Source organism: Microplitis demolitor, chromosome 7 (assembly GCF_026212275.2).
Source record: "Microplitis demolitor isolate Queensland-Clemson2020A chromosome 7, iyMicDemo2.1a, whole genome shotgun sequence".
Lineage (NCBI taxonomy): Eukaryota > Metazoa > Arthropoda > Insecta > Hymenoptera > Braconidae > Microplitis > Microplitis demolitor.
This window is the reverse complement of record NC_068551.1, coordinates 11,318,738-11,330,765: the sequence shown is the minus strand read 5'-3', so window position 1 is coordinate 11,330,765 and position 12,028 is coordinate 11,318,738. Positions and strand designations below refer to the sequence as shown.

Genomic DNA, 12,028 nt, shown 5'->3' with positions numbered 1-12,028 from the left:
TTTTTTTTTTTTTCAGTGTAATAATAAAAAATTATATTATCGTATTGTTCATGATATTGTTCAAAAAAATAAAATTTGTTTGACACCTATATTTTTAATTGTTATTTTAAATATGACTGATTGAAGATGCAATATAGCCTGAGACGCTCGGCCGCGCACTGTATTGAGAGCGCCCGACACTCCGCGCGTGGTGATAAATAAATTCATATTGTTTAAACTAATTGCGAACAGTGAGATTTTCTTCAGGGATTTTAAACTTTAATAAATAACACATGGAACCGATGAAACAAAACTTCATTTTTTTATCGAGAAGTCAATGAAATTTTAATTTGTTTACTTAAAAGTTAATCAACAATAGGATAGTAAATAAATAATTTTAAGCTATCATTATCTCAATAAAATATAGATATTTGACAATAAATCCTGAAAATTTCATTACTTTATTTTTAACGATTGTTTTAAAATCTATTTTCTAATTAAAAGTATTCATAATTTTCATTGTAAAAAAAATTATTTTAAAATGGAAATTCTGAAAAATAGTTTGGGAAATTGATTTTTCATAGTGACTATTTGAGAAAAAGATACATAGACTTAATTTTTATGATCAAGTGGAAAATAGGGGGTCCACTTGACGTGATCTTACTTATACACAACGTATCTACTACATCCAAGTAAACTCGTGGGAGAAAAAGATTTTACTGTCTGCCAGGTCGAAGGAACCGACGTATCGGTCTGCCTTCAGAAATATAAGCTTCTGATACTTCAAAGAATAACATATATAAATTTCAAGTTTCCTAAACTATGTTGAAAAAAATTTTTTTTTTAATTTTTAAAATTGTCTGCCACCACTCTAGAACCGCGATAATGGTCTGCCATTTCAATTTTAGATAGCTAGGATAGTATATTTCAACATATCCAAACAGCAGCTTTCCTAAAATATGTTTTTAGTTCATGAAATTTTCACACCTGTCGCACCTGAGTGTAGCCGAAGCCACCGCGACCGCGCTTAGCTAGCTGCCATTTCATAGTTGGTAGGTACAACAGACTCACTGAGGAAATTTTAGGCTTTCCTAAAATATGTGTAGTCTGCCGCCCACTGGCTCTTAGATTAAAAGTTATCATGATATTGTGTGATAAGTCTGATAGTTTCGCCGAAAAAGTAAAAAGATTTAGATATTTACTATAAATTTGACTTCAAGCTCCAATAACTTTTTAACCGACGGATTTATCGAAAAATGATAAGAAACTTTTTTTGTAGGGCGTTTAATTTCTGACAAAAATATATCTTGAACTCATCTGTACAATGAGCCATTGCCGAGGAATAAAATTCTAAGCTTAAAATTTTTTTTTCCCATGTTATTTAAATGGAAAATAGAAAATTATGATTCACGACCTGTAAATATAAATATTAAGAGCTCATATTTCCCAGGAACTTTATTTTGACGTCCTCTGACAGAATTCCACGGCCGTTCGAAAAAAAAACATTTGTCAATTTTTTTGACACACCCTAATGAGTATATTAACGATAGGAAGTATGATATGCTGATCGCTTCAATGTCATTTCAACAACTCAAGTGTACTTTATTAGAATTAAAATAAAACATGGTAAATAATTGAAAACAATACCATAATAGCTGCAGGCGAAATTTTCGTTCGATCATTATTCATAGGAGTTTGATTATTTTTTTTTATAATTCTTACAGATGATAAAAAATGAAATCAACATTCAGTTATTTTGGTATCAAATATACTAAAACATTTCTCATTTGATGTATAAGGTGTACAATTTGGCTTTATAAGCGGGCTGATAAATACACAATTATTTAAATTCTGATAATATTATGGAAAATATAAAATATATCAATTAGAAGAAATTAATAAATTTTCTTTTAAGAAACTTTGTTGAAAATATCTTTGTCAATGCTTGTCTGTGTATAATGACAAAAACACAGGAATAAATTTTTAACAAGCTCTATAGTCGATCTAGTGCGTGTTGCAAAGTGATATGAGCGATACGGCTTGCGGATAACCACTATGTTATTCGTGTTTGTTGGCAAAAATATACGTTTCACATACGTATACTTTCGTAGATACCATACGGAAAATAATATGTAGTATCATTTACTACAAGGTTGCATTAAATGTGTTGGTAGTTAAAAATACCACATAAATGATAAAAGTTACTAAATATGCGACAAATTTTACTTAGTTAATAAGTTGAATTTACTTCTATCTTGTGGTTAATTCTACAGCACAGTGCACACTGCAGTAACAAATACTCCAGGCGAGAGTTGAGAGTACTACAGAAGGAGCACTTCCCGCTATTTCACCATTTTGAGGTTAATCTTTTGTGTATATTCAATTATTAAAGTGTCTCATAAATAATCATCTGACTTTATTAAAACCCAAAAATTAACAATTTTGAATTTTTTTTATTCTGCTTGTTCTTACGGCGCATTTATGATAACAAATGTCGTGAGAAAAAAATTAAGATTTCGATAGCTTTTTTGCCTTCAAAAGTTGGAAAAAAATTGGCTTTCATGTTTTTGGATAAAATTTCTATTTTATCTTTTTTGATAATATTGATGTATTTTTTTTTTTTTCTAAAGTACATAAAACAATGAACAATTAAAAAAAAAATTGATCAATTTGATCAAAAAAAATTTAACATGGCCCAGCATGGGTGGACCCTATTTGTAAATAATTACCATGTTTAGTATATACAAATAACTCAATAAATGATTTTTAAAAATAATTTATAAAAATTTTAAGTTATATACCGTTCATTTTTACGTAATTACGTTAACGGTTAACCGCATATCGAGTAAATTGAACTACAATTGGAGTTACAAATACTGCATGCTGTGGCATATCTTACTTTTTTCGATAGTTGACGCTTAACTACAATATTGTAGTAAATCTAACCACAATTTGGAGTTGTCTCATGTCATACTACAGCTTGTGGTAAATGGAACTCCAGTTGTTGTTGCCATTACTACAATTTATTTTCCGTGCACTTAATCTAGTTTTTTTTTCGATCAAGAAAAATCAGCCTGAAATATGGAATCATCGAGAGCAGTCAGGCTCAGTATAAAAATTTAACTTCGTTCTCACCCTCTCGAAGTTGGTAGCAGACGTTTTGATCCCCGGACAAAATATCCTCGACAAAATATCCCCGGACAAAATACCCCCAGACAAAAAATAAACAACGGCGTATTTTTTTTGCAGGATTTTTATATTTTTATCTTCCCGTTAAGAAAGTTGTAAATTGTTGCTCTACTTGTTCAGAAATTATTAAAAAAAAAGATTTTGGAACTAATTAGGAACAGTTTTTGGCTCTTATTAGAACTTTTCGGAAAATTTTGGATTTTGCATTATCTTGCTGCTTGTTCAAAAATTGTTAAAAAAAAAAGTTTTTGGAACCAATTATAAACATTTTTTTACTCTTATCAGGACTTTTTAGAAACGTTGGTTTTTTTTATATTATCTTGTTACTTAATCAGAAATTGATCCAAAAAAAAGTTAATGGAACTAATTATGAACATTTTTTGACTAGTAAAAAAAGTTCCCGAAAAGTTCTTATAAGAAACGAAAAATGTTCATGATTGATTCTAAAAACTTTTTTTGTTAACATTTTCTGAATAAGTAGCAACATAATATAAAACTCCAAATTTTTCAAAATAGTACCTTAGATAACTAGTACCACCGAGTACCCGAGTCGAAATCTAAGGTTTGTTTTGACCGTAAATTTTTCTGGAATTAAGTCGAGAAAAATTTACGGTCAAAACAGACCTTGTGCTATTGGGTACTGTATCAGCGTACGTCTGGTTTAGCAGTAACTCGAGGAGTTTTTTTCCCAATATACCGAGTTTACAATGAAACCAGACGTTCAATAATCATAGTATAAAATATAATAATAACAATAATAATGTTAATATTATTTCAGATCGGAGGGCGCGGGTTCGAATCCCACTTAGGCCCATTATTTTTTTTTTTTTTTAAATAATATTACTATTGATAATAATAGCAATAAAAATAGTAATTATTTATTATAAAAAAATAAAGAAACTAAAAACACGTCAACACGTTAGAAGCGACAACACCGTTTTAATTATGAAATCATAATTATTATAAAATTATAAATACATAATGAAATAATTAAATTTGACTCAAATACAAAAAAAAAATCTAACGCAGAAATATTTTTATTCTCAAGTTCGAGGAACTTTTGAAGGTAGGATCTGAAAGAGGCAGGATATCTATTAGATTCTATGACTTAGCACACTCATGCTATTAATTGAATTAAGATTACCGTAGAAAGAAATAATCGACGAAAAATCGCAATTCCGGGATTCGAACCTATCACCAGGTGATAATAACCAGGTGAAATCACCTAACGTTCGCCAGTCATGTGCTAACCGCAACGCTACGCAACCGATATGCAAGCGAGAACTTTAGTAAGCTCATATCACCGAGTCATAAGCCATGCCTCTACAAATGACAGTCCATTGGGTCGAATATACAAGGGAGAGGAGATCTTAGACAAAAACGCTGGATATTTAGAAAAAAAATCGAGCAACAATAGTGCACCCTCAGCGCTTTCGCGCTTGAACACAGTTAGAAATTTTGTGTTAAATTCAACACAAATCGTGTGTTGCAAACGGTCTACACAAATTTTTGTGTTAATTCAACACATTGCGTTTGTGTTGATCTTTAACACAAATTTTATGTTAAATAAAATTGAACACATAAAATCTGTTCTTTTGACAAAAAATTTGTGTACATTTAACAGAAAGTTTGTGTAAATTTAACACATTTTTCGTGTTAAAATCAACGAATAAACAAAAGCACAACCTAACCAACTCAAGTATACTAATCTACCCTTAGTAGAACTTATATCAACTTAGCGAACAATTGAACCAGTTCAAAAAGATATGGAATTTATCTCAATTTAATTGCTAAATCTATATATTTAATTGTAAATAAATTATAATCCAAATTTCCCTGCAGACAATGCTGCTAGAATGCTTTGCTTGGTTATAGTAATGAAGAATTGCGCGGAAACGTTTAGTCAAACAACACAAATTTTGTGTCAATTTTCGAATAACACAAGAAATGTGTTACATTCTAGATTTTCTAATCAATTAACATAAAAAATCTGTTAAAGTAAAATAACACAAACGGTTTGTGTTGAATTAACAGATTTTTGTGCTAAAAATCAACACAAAAAATTTAACCAAATAATTTTTTAACACAAATACACAAAATTTCTAACTGTAAAATATGCAAAAAAAAAGAAAAAAAAATTAAACTGAAAAGAAGAATTAAAAAAAAAATAAAATTAATAACATAAAAGGTGAATAGAAAAATTCATAATTAAAAAAAAAACTAATGTTATTAAATAAAAATTAAATAAAAGTAACAATTAAGAATAAAATGAGCGATTGAGGTGTGCACTATTGGATTTTCCAACGTTTTTAGTTTTTAGTATTGAGTATCGATAGTATCCACGGGTATTATCATAATTATTGGATTGGGAAGAATCTTATACAATAATATTATTAATATTAGTAATAATTATAATTGTTTTATTATTAATATAATATTTGATGATTATTTTAATATATTAAAAATAATGATTTATTTATTTATTATTATTATTATTATTCAAAAAAAAAAGTGACTCAAAGTGAGACTCGAACCCGCATCCGTAGATTTCAAAGACTATTTGCATACTCATTATTATTATCTTTACTATGATTATTATTATTCTACGTCTGGTTTCGTTGTAAAAAATGTTAGAAAAATAATAACAATATTAACAATTCGGATAACATTTACGGTCAAAACAGATTTCAGGAGGCCTATTTTAACCGTACAGACCGTCTTTTACGTTAAAACAGGCGTATTCTGAGGCGGTAAATCGAACTTCAAAGGGCTTGGAAACTTCTACGGTTAAAATGGATCTTATATTTCGACTCGAGGTACGATCCGAAATATTATTGGTCCAAAAGTTTAAATATATACATAGGTATCTTTAAAGAACTTCAAATCAAAACCCATAGTGCATTACCATAAAAAATTTTTCTGAAGCTCATTCAGTTAGCATAAATTTTTGGCATTAAACTTAAAATTTTTACAATTTTTTTGTTGTTTTGTTATCTTGAGAATTTTTACACTGAGAGAAAAATGCATAGTAGCCTGAATTACGACAACTCAGATATTAAATATTAGTTCTGTGAACTAGTTTTCGTAGTCACTGGTGCTACACGGTAGTCCACGAAACTATGCAAAATAGTAGCACTAACTATTCTTTATAAACAATTTTTACCTGGACATAACGATTATAAAAAAATAGTCTTCGAAACTTAAGATTTAATAGTAATAATAACTACGATTTATAGTTTGCGTCAACCAATTAAAATAGTATCAGTAACTACTTCGGCTTAGTTAATGTTGAGTAGTTGACGTAACTTGAAAAAAAAAGTTATTTGAGCTGAAGCTTGGGCAGTACTGACAATAATAATTTTGTAGTTAGCTTCAATAAATAAAAGTAGTGTTAGTAACTATTTCAGCCCAGCGGGAATGAATTAGTAGATATAATTATAATGATTAAGTTATCAAAATTTGAATTTTAGCAGTGAAGAAAAATAGTGTTTGAATAGTTTGCTGTAATAAATTAGAATAGTATTAGTAATCGTTTTAATCTAATTGATCGTAAATATTTGATATAACTATGAAAAATTAGTTTTTGTAACGTAATCCTTCGCAGTAGTTACGATAATTTATTCATAGTTTATTTGAATAAATTAAAATAGTATCAGTAACTACGTCTTCATAGTAGATTTCGAATAGTTGATATAACTATAAAAAAAAAAATAAAGTTCTTGTAACAAGCTAGTGCAGTACTGACAATAATATTTCTATTATTTGCTTCACTGAAAGTTAATAGAATCAGTCACGTTTTTGATTTAACAACGTTTTTTATTTTTTAATATCGAGAAATAATTCAAGGAATTATTAATGTCATTATGTAGTTAAGGATCTACTATATGACTACCAAAACAGGCACTTGACACTCTGTCAAATAACAGAGGAGTATCGGTGCCAGAATTATTCTCAAGTATGGAATATAAAAACTCTAAAATATCTATCTAACCAGGAGCAGCACAAGAAGTTGAGTGTCATCTAGTGGCGAGCACTGAACTACTTCCGCTGACGCCTACCGCCGATGACTTTCTCCGCTTCCACATATATATTCTCCCAACAAATATTTTTCTTAAGTCTTTTACATTAAAAATCAAAGAAAATAAAAAAAAAAAAAAAAAAAAAAAAAAAAAAACAAAATGTCGATACCACCAATCGCCAGCATTTTTTCCGAAGTAAATTTCTATCGTATCATCCAAAGACCATTTTTTTTGTTTTTGTTAACTATAAAAGTTATAAACAAATGGATTTTTTCAAAGTCCGGATTAGATTGAAAAAATCGAAAAAATGTTGATACCACCAATCGACAGGATTTTTTCTGAATCCAATTGCTGTCGTATCGTACCGAGAACTTTTTTTTTTGTTAACTAATGTTATAAATAAATCGCCAGATTGGTGGTATCGACATTTTGTCTTTTTTTTTTTTTTTTATTTTCTTTGATTTTTAATGTAAAAGACTTAAGAGAAATATTTGTTGGGAAAATATATATGTGGAAGAGGAGAAAGTCATAGGTGCTAGACAGCAGCGGAAGTAGTTCAGTGCTCGCCACTAGATGACACTCAACTTCTTGTGCTGTTCCTGGTTGGATCGATATTTTAGAGTTTTTATATTCCATACTTGAGAACAATTCTGGCACTGATACTCCTCTGTTATTTGACAGAGTGACAAGTGCCTGTTTTGGTAATCATATAGTAGATGCTTAACTACATAATGACATTAATAATTCCTTGAATAATTTCTCGACATCAAAAAATAAAAAATACTTTCCTGCTAACCAAAAAAAAAAAAAAAAACGTTTTAAACTCAAAACAAAATCTCGGAGGATAGTATGTATGAAAAGTCTGAATGACTATGGTTTCTTAGGAAAATATACTATAAACTTTTTAGTTCAAACAACCCAGCGTAACATACTTCATCTAACTTAATATAAATGATAAGCCGTAACAAAATATTGTAGTTACGCTGACTTAAAATTTGTAGTTAAGAAAATTATGGTCAATTGGTTAATCTTACTTGATATAAATATTAAATTATTACCATGTCATATAGTTGCGCTGACCAGAAATTTTTAATTTAAATTACCCAACTCAGAACAGTCATGTTCACTAATATTATAGTAGTGTATTCAACTGCATAATAGTGTAATCAACTACTTTTTTGTAGTACTATTTACTATAACACTTTAGTTACGGGCACTACAGTCAATAGCTGAGATGTTTTTTTACTACGTTTTCCTAGTTCTGAAAACGTATTTTTTCTCTTAGTGTAAGAATGTCAAACAAATTTTGATTTTGTAATTAACTTTTATTTGAAAGATAAAAATATTTAAATAATTAGAAATCTACTTCCATTTCGGCTACCGAATCGCCTTTTTTTTTAATTTTATCGCGTACGAGTTAAAATATAATATAATGATTATCAAATCATTCCGGTATTGGGCCTTGTTCCGGTATTGGGACATTTACCTTAGTATTAAATAGCTTTAAGTAAAAAAATAAATTCCTATTTCCCAATGTGTGTAGTGCCCGACCAGACTCTTTCTTGTACCATACAAAAAAAAGAATCGGCCCATAACTGGGTCGTGAATGGCTGCCAATTTTCAAGCATCGGCCGAAGATCGGATGATAACAGTATGCCAGGCATGGCAGTCGCAAGCATTGGCCAATGGTGGCAGCAAATTATCGGCCAAAGCTTGGTATCAATAGCACTCGATCAGACCGTTGGCCAACAAAAGGCGGTTAATGGTGCGCCGTTTTTATAAGCAAAAAGACGGCTGCCAATGATTCACCATGCACGGACCAGTATAGTTAGCCATTTATTGGCCAATCGTTACAAACCAGGCATTGGCCGATCTATGCGAAAATTTTGAATCTCGGCGACTCTGTATGGGGCTTAGAAAATCTCATAAAATCCAATAGATTCTCATAAATTCCAATAGAGATTTTATAAGAATGAATGAGTTTTATGAGAAGTGTTTTAGTTAAGTATAGGACCTTATACATACAGCTATAAGAATCTATCGGATTTTGTAAGCAGGGCTATAGCACATGACTTGAACTGCTCTCAATCGAAGGGTCGGCAGTTCGAAACCCATTATACGTCAAAAAAATTAATATTCCTTCTTTGCCGATGGTGAAAAACTAACATTTAACCTTCCAGAAGGTTAAATCCCGCATGAAAAAGCTTTTTATGTGAAAACATATGCGATAAAATATATGAATATTATAACCCGTCCGGTATCAATGTCAAAAAGATTGAAAACTCCTACAAAATACCAAGAAAACTGCGTGATAATACCGACAAAACTCCAAGAGAACATCAAAAATCTCTGAGAAAAAACCAACGAAAGTCAGTAAAAACACCAATAATACTCCGTGTCGTAACTGTATACAAAAATACCGCGTTACTGCCATGAAAACACTGTCGAAACTTCCACGGTACAGCCAGTTTCGCTCAAGTTTTTTCCGAATGTCTACGGTGGTGCTAAAAGTGTCAGAGTCTGTGGAAACTTTGACTAAACTACAAGGAAACACCCAAAGAACTCTGATAAAACACTAAGAAAACCCCGCGATAACACCGATGAAATTCCAAGAAAACACCAACAAAACTCCAAGAGAAAACTGGCAAAACTCTTCAAAATCACGGACCAAATCCCGTAAAAACTCCGTGTCATAATTGCACACGAAACGCCACGTTTCTACCGCGACAAGGTGTATACAAAAAACTGACATTCTAACCTTAATTTCCAATCTATCAGCGTGTAAAAATAAATTACAGAGATTAAAAATTAATATTTTAGTGTTAATCAATGATTATTTATATCAGTAATTGGTCATACTCCAAGATTATTCGTTATTTTTAAATTTAAAACATGTGATGTATTAGTCATTTAGATTTCAAAGTTTAAACATAAGTTTATGATTATCAGAACTAATTTTATGTAAGTAAATAGACGAAAAATATTTTTCTTAGACGTAATATGATTTATTTATAAAAAAAAAAAAAGAAATAAATAAGTAATAGCTCAAAATGTTAAAAAATTATTCGTATTTAATTATAAAAATCGAATTAAAATTACGTTTCATATGAAAGTTATTGTTGTGTTCTTTAATATATTTATTATTATTTTAATATTTTAAAAATATTCTTCATTATTAAGAAACACGATCACCCATAATTTAGACGAAAAAAAAAGTTGATTTTTTTGACAATTAAAATCTTTAAGATTCGAAAATATTTGAAATAAAGTAGATCCACGCATGTGCGCGCTTGCGCAGAATGTGTGAGAATTTTTCTCATCACGAGAGCAATGATAGTAGCGAGAGTGCTGGAGGGTTGAATACATAAATAAGTACACTGCCAAAAAATAACTCAACGAAGCGGGTTTTCGCAGCTAGTAATTTTAATAAATAATGACCAGATCCAGAAAATTTATAGATTTAGTTGTTTCTTTTTATCTACGGGTTAGCTATGAAATAAATGCTATGAGTCAACCGATGCCCAGATTTCGTTAATTCTTTTGACAACAGTTTCTCTTGAACGAATAAACTGATTTTAATGGTCGAGGTGACATTTGACATGGCTTATAAAGTTTTAGAGCTGATTAGATTTTGGAATAAATCCAGCGACTACATTACAAGTTATCAAAAAAAAACATTCTCGAAAAAATTTTATTTTTGGAATTTCTCCGAACGAGTTATACTGATCAAGCGCAATTTTTTACAGTCCGTAGAAATTAATTAATTATTAAAGCCGCGTCGAATGCCACCTTGGAGATCAAAATCGATTCATCCGTTCGAAAGTTTCAGAATATTTACATACATACGTAAGTGCATACACACCATACATGGAAAGAAAATTCTACCAAAATTTACGATGTTAACATCGTAATCGTGGACTAGACTTTTATTCAAGTTACTTTTTAAATGTCTTATTTCAAAATTTACTATGTGGGTTATAATTTTTACTATTTTACATCGTAATTTTAACAAAGACTTGTAGGATTAAAAATCACTTAAAAAATTACGATTTAACATCATAAAAAAAAAGAAATAAAAATTACATTTTTAAAGTTTTTAAAACTATATTTATTCGTACATTTAATATATCTATTTACTTTTTAATAAAATAAATATCACAGTGCTGCTCTGTTATAATACGATGGAAGCTATAAAAAGTACGATGTGACATTGTAATTTTTAAATAGTAACTGCGTTCTTCGCAAGAGGCGCTCTCGTGACTTATGACTGTTTATTCAAATCGTTTATATCGATCTTAAAAACCTTATATAGTAAAAGCTCTTCGGTGGCTGAGTTGTCCAAGGTGTTGGACACTTCGCACTCGAAAAGACTCGGGTTCGAATCCAACTGCCGAACAATTATTATTTTATTCTTTTATTTAAGATTTCTCTTCAAATTTTACGATATTCTTATCGTAATTTATATTAAAGACCTTAAGACTTCATATTATTTGTCTGAAGTATTATTTCTTAAATGAAATTTTCAACGCTACACTGTAAAAACTACGATTTTAAAAGTCTAGTCCACTACTACAATAATCAATAGGACAAATTACGATGTTAGCATCGTAAATTTAACTAGAATTTTTTTTCCGAGTACATACACTCGGACATCATCTCGAAAATAATCAGGATGGCTTTCTAGGACCCTAAAACGTCGAAATCTATTGAAAACTCGGTTTTCAAAAATCGGACCGAAACCAATAACTTCTTTTTTTATTGAAAGCTTTCAATTTTCTTAGCGGGAAATTAAAAAAAAAACTGTGACTGTAATAGGGCAGTTCTATTACACAGTCTTGGGA

General features: G+C 29.9%; 1 protein-coding gene across 2 annotated transcripts in view; it reads left to right on the top strand.

The window, feature by feature from the left end:
- The window catches only part of LOC103577979 (CYFIP-related Rac1 interactor B), a 67,159-nt gene that overhangs the window by 33,115 nt on the left and 22,016 nt on the right, over window positions 1–12,028 (top strand). The window contains exon 1 of one of the 2 annotated variants that reach the window (XM_053740851.1): window positions 2,266–2,339. The exons of the other annotated variant lie outside the window; for it this stretch is intronic. The gene's annotated coding sequence lies outside the window, so the exon portion shown is untranslated. Of the gene's footprint in view, window positions 1–2,265; window positions 2,340–12,028 lie in introns of those variants that run through there. 2 annotated transcript variants of the gene reach the window in all.